Raw genomic sequence first — 6000 nt, 5'->3', positions numbered from 1 at the left:
TGTAAAACAAAAATATCTATCTTCAACATTGTTGCTTTAAAATGTTTTCTGTGTTTACTATACTCCAGCAAGCCGTGATATAGTCTGTCTTTTTTTCCCCCCAGTCCATAAATGCGAACTTAAAATGAACGGTAAGGTTATGTAATGATTTATTTTTCATTTTAATATTTTAACAATATTATTTATATAACATATTGCAGTAATAACATCGGCATCTGGAATCTTGTTGATTTTTTCACGGCTTCCTTAATGTTACTTGCATCACGAATCCAGTAACTTTAGTGGAGTTGTAGAGTTTACTTAATTTTTGCAAATATTTAAAAACAATAATTAACATTGCAATTTAGGTGAAATTGTAGTGGTAAGTTTCCAATTTATAATTATTACTATATTGAACGTCTCTAAAAATAATATGTTAAAAGCCTAAAGCAGTAAAATCAATATGTCACTTAAGCGGTAAGAAGAGAAAAATTTTTATGTGTGTTAGGTTGGGAATACTGAATATGGAATTTTAGACTTTCCGCAGATTGGTTTTGTGCGGAAACCAAGCAAATACGCACGATCTCGCACAAAACTATTTGCACGTGAAGTTGACGAATCAACAGACATAAGCAAAAAATGCCAGTTAATAAGCAACATAAGATTTTTAAACGAACAGTCACTTGCTGAACAGTTGCTATCCGTAAACAATGTCAACAGGAACAGACATCTTATTATTGTCTGAAAGCTACACTGGAAGAAAATGGACTGTGTTGGAAAAATTGTATTTCAATGTGCACTGATGGCGCACCGTTAATTTCTGGTGGAATGAAAGGCTTTGCTTGAAGAACAAATCAAAATTTTCCGCTCATGGTTTTTTTTTTTTTTTTTTTTTTTTTACATAAGAGAAGCTTTGGTGACAAAAACCATTCCTTCAACCCTAAGGAGCGTAATGAGCTCAGTTGTTGAAATGGTTAATTACATTAAAAGTAGAGCTCTTATACTATGTTCAGCCTGTGAAATAATAATAATAATAATAATAATAATAATAATAATAATAATAATTTATTTAACCTGGCAGAGTTAAGGCCATACGGCCTACTCTAACACTCAACCAGGAGTAAAACTGCATTACAAAAAACACTACAAATTTACAAAGTACGCTACAATTTTACACACGAAACTGAATAACATAATAATAATAAAATGTAAACAACAAGTAAGTAGAAATCAGACATAATATATAACATACAGAAAGAAAGAAAAAAGCATAATAAAATGTGAACAGCAGGTCAAAATAAATGAGACATACAAAGTATAAAGTATAAAAAAATAAGACAATTATTGATAATAATAATAATAATAATAATAATAATAATAATAAATAAGAATAGTAATAATAATAATAGTAATAATAAAATAGTGCAGTACAAAGCATACAATGAATACAATATGTTTAAGTACACACAGTAAGGAAAATTATGATTATATATAGCTCAACTTATCACATTATAGATATACTATATCGGAAAATATGAAAACAAAAATATAAAATAAGTTAAATATCACTAGAACATAAAAAAATGTGAATACGTGGAAGCATGCAATGCAACATTTGTCATAATAGTAAGTTAGTTTAGCAACTCGTCATAAGATAATTTTCTAACTTGGATTTGAAAGATTTCAATGTTTGGCAGCCCTTGACTTCAGGCGGCAGAGAGTTCCAGTGACGAGAGGTAGCAACAGTGAAAGATGAGGAATACAGAGATGATGTATGAAATGGAATTTCTAGCGTGTTATCGCGTTGTGATCGAGTATTAATATTATGATAGCGAGAGAGAGTATGAAAACGAGCGAATAAATAATAGGAGGATGAAGTGTGCATAATATATTCGATATAAGAGAGAAAGTGAGTGCAGATTTCTCTTCTCATGTAACCTAAGCCATGATAACTTCTCGAAAGAAGGTGAGATATGATCGTAATATCGAACATTACAAATGAAGCGGACGCACGCGATATGAACACGCTGTAGTTTCTGAACGGAATCAATCCTGAGATCACTGAACAAAACGTCGCAATAATCGAAGTGAGGTAGAATGAGTGTCTGTACCAGCGTCTGTTTTAATTTAGATGGTTAATGATACAATCAAATTATGGAAGAAAGTCACAGTGAGTGTGATATGTGATATGTCCAGAAATGTGAAGAAGAAACCAAGGACTGGCAGGTTATCTAATTAAGAAGGTTCGTGCCGTGAGTCATACTGCGGGAGAGAACCGCAACTGTCAACACTTGAAAAATTCCGGAAATGTTACACAAGCTAAATTAAGAAGTAGCTACGTATATCATCATCATTATCATTATCCAAATAAGTACAAAGCCCAAGTTCTGTTACGGTCTCAGTAAGTCATTCTCGGTCCATCTTTTTTTTTTTTTCAGACGGCCCAAAGATCCCTTCCCATGGGGAAGTTAATTGTTGTGCCGAACTTTGATTACTCTTTCTTTTTTTCTCAGGACTTTGATTGTTATATTATTGGAAAAGTTACTGTTACACTAAGATGCAGTGTTGAAAACTAGTTTAAAGTGGAATTGTTGTTTGTTGTTTAGTAAACTGTCCGAAGACGGTTCTGAATCTCACAAGTGATATCAAGAAGGCCCCATTTATGAGGCAACTTGGTCAGGAGATAATGGAGTAGGGTGGTCTGTGGCCAGTTCCTTTCCCCCTTCATTACATACATCGCCGATTAGAACGTATTACACTAATCAGACTTCAGATGTATACAAACAACTGTTCTTCCTCTGACACATATCGTTAAGTGAGATGTATTGCCTGATAATAGATGTACATATCAGCCAGAACCTCACTCAGAGGATTAAAGTGGAATTATTTAATCATAATTTCAGAACAAATATCAGTGCAATATTTCTACACTGAAACAAATTTTCTAAATATTAATCATTTAAATAAATGGCAGCTTTTCAAACTTGAAATTTTGTTATTTACTCAAAACTTAAAAAAAAAATGTTACTTTGATTGTTCTTTCCATGTACCCTTTAATTGGCGATCTTCATTCATGATGACATTTTTATTTCAAGACATTCAGAAACTCAGAAAACACTACAGCAAAGGTCTCGATGGTTATGTCAGTGATAACAGAAAAATAAATGATAGTTTTAAATAAGAATTAGGTACAGGTATAGTAAACTATTTGTTTTAATTTTTGTTCCTATTTAATAGTCAGTGGCGTAGCGTCAATGTAAGCTAAAACGCTCAGCTTCCCCAGTTAATAACCCCATAATAAACCTGCAGTTTATGAACAAAATTATTTACTAATTTTAATACAATTAATATTTACGCGTTGAATGTTGTGATGCGGCAGCTCATGATGATTTGTGATGCAGCAGTAAACAAGAAGCCTGCACAGCTTCCAATCCCCTCCACAGGCCTGTTTCTTTCATGCATTCTTCTGTGTAACACACCCCGCAGATTTTCCATCCCTTTCTAACTAAACTACCCTGATCGGAAGGCTCGCAAGAAGCTAGCTTTGTCATTGGAAAGAATTTAGCTTCCGAGTTATCCCTTTCGTGAGTTGTGTTCAGTTGAAATGTTAGTATGCACTGTGACTCATATAATAAAATGAGTGAAATAACAGTTCCTGATGGTAGTCAAAAATAATCTTCTGTTAAAGATTTTAACGTTGATTGACGTAATTATATTAACACTGTATCTATTGACCGTTAATATTGTGATTTCTCTAAATATGACAGGGAGTGAGCTAATGTTAAATTATACGTATATGTGTCAATTTGATAGAGATATGTATAAATGAAATCATATTTTACTACGTACCATTTGAGGTGATGCCTTATTGGTGTTACTTGTGAGATTCCAAACATTCTTCGGACTGCTGACTTGACATCGACTACTATTTATTTTAAGACTATATTTTTGCAATGCGTTTCCTCATACATGAAATACAACTTGAGTTAGCTTCCCCTGCTCAAAATTTCATGCTACGCCACTGAACAGCAGTGATGTATTTCTAAACAGGAAAGTGCCCTGACTCTGGGATTTCGGTAGTACCGGCAGTAGTTTTCGTCGTCGCCGTCTTCATCTTCATCATCACCGCAATTTCCGCAGAAATTATTACTTACGGCATGACAGACGAAACTGCATGGGTTGCAATCTAGATAAAGAGGTTGTTATATCTGCGAAGTGGCCCCCACTATGAAATTGTTTACATATGGATGAAATAATAAATGCAAAATTTGACAATAATATGAAAATCAGAAAAGTGCCCTGGCGCCGCCCGGCCTCGAAAAATCGTACTCTGGCACCGCCAGGTCCCGTCAGACCTAAAAAAACACTCCTGGACTTAACAGACTCCATTTTCCACACGACCCTCCTATTACATGACATGATTCGCTTTCCTTCTTAAAAATCTCTTGCCCGTTGGCCGAGTCCGAACTCACGAACTTCAGGTGCATAAATTTCTTATTACCGGTACGAATAACATTGCCGTTCTTCACAGAAAGAAAAGTCGGAGAAGGTGCTGATACGAAGTCAAACTCATGCGGATATACTGTTAATAATTCTACAGTGATAAGTGAGCGTAGGTTTTTCCCGAGAATAACTTATAGCTGTTCGGTATTTGTCAGAAGTGTCGCTTGAGGCAGACAAGCACACGTGTTACGTTTCTAAGAGATGAAAAAATGGCGATCTTTAAGTACCCGCCATTAGTAGAAAAAAATATTGCACACTCTTTATGATTATTGGGCTACACTATACGGATTGACTATTGGAGCTTATTTTTACGGAAATTTATGTGAAATACATTTATTTACGTGTAACGTCTATATTCAACTTAAATTGAGAGAAACAATTAAAGCATTTTGTGGAATGTAAATTAAATTGACGTCATTCGACTTCGGTTGCCATGGAAATTCTTACGCCATATCCGATAAACGCAACAATGTGAACGAATTCATTTTTATATAGGAGGGGAGTCCGCGTATAATGTATATTCAACATAACCTACCCGGAAGAATTCATTATAATGCATGGGGGGAAATTGCAATATAGTTTAAAACGTAATTCATATCCTAGATCATATATGTAACAGATAGGTCGGCCTTATAGGCTTTGATGTTAACAACTTTTGTCAAGTTTACTACGCTGCCATCTAGTTGTTACATAAGGAGTCACGTCATAATTCCCATTTGAATTACATTAGCGACTGTACTGCCATCTCGTGTTCGTTTACGGCGGACGGGTGGCGATCATGGCGGTTGTTCTTTTCAAAGTGCCGCCGATTTTAACATAGAGATGAGTTATCTTGACATGGACGCAAAACAGACGCGTGTACAATACATGAGTAACTGATTCATTCATAATGCTCTGCCCAAGGCCAGATCTTTCACTGCATTCTCCAATCTTTCCTATTTTCTGCCTTCCTCTTTGTCTCCGCATATGATCCATTTATCTGATATCTTCTTCTGAGAAAGTTAATACAAGGTAGGCAAGGGATTCAGAAAGATTAACAACAGTAAATAGCCTACATAGCGGAAGTTGATGACTGATAAAACATTCGGGCGGTTCGCACCCAGCTGTGAGTTGGAGCGATGCAAGGAAAGACCGTTCTGTCTTGTGGTTAAGCAAAATATATATATTTTTTTAATTCCACGTAGAAAGTCTATCCGAAGTATGTACTTATGGCTTATATTAAGTTTAATTAATTTATACCATGTTTTTATTGGGCTATTTTACGACGTTGTATCAGCATCTAGGTTATTTAGCGTCTGAATGATATGAAGGTGATAATGCCGCTAAAATGAGTCCGGAGTCCAGCACCGAAAGTTACCCAGCATTTGCTCGTATTGGGTTGAGGGAAAACCCCGGAAAAACCTCAACCAGGTAACTTGCCCCGACCGGGAATCGAACCCGGGCCACCTGGTTTCGGAGCCAGACGCGCTGACCGTATTATTCCATGTTAATACTGTAATAATAATGTTCGAAATTATT

The sequence above is a fragment of the Periplaneta americana genome, chromosome 6 (assembly GCF_040183065.1).
Source record: "Periplaneta americana isolate PAMFEO1 chromosome 6, P.americana_PAMFEO1_priV1, whole genome shotgun sequence".
NCBI lineage: Eukaryota > Metazoa > Arthropoda > Insecta > Blattodea > Blattidae > Periplaneta > Periplaneta americana.
The sequence above is the reverse complement of the archived record's forward strand: the minus strand, read 5'-3'. Positions refer to the sequence as shown.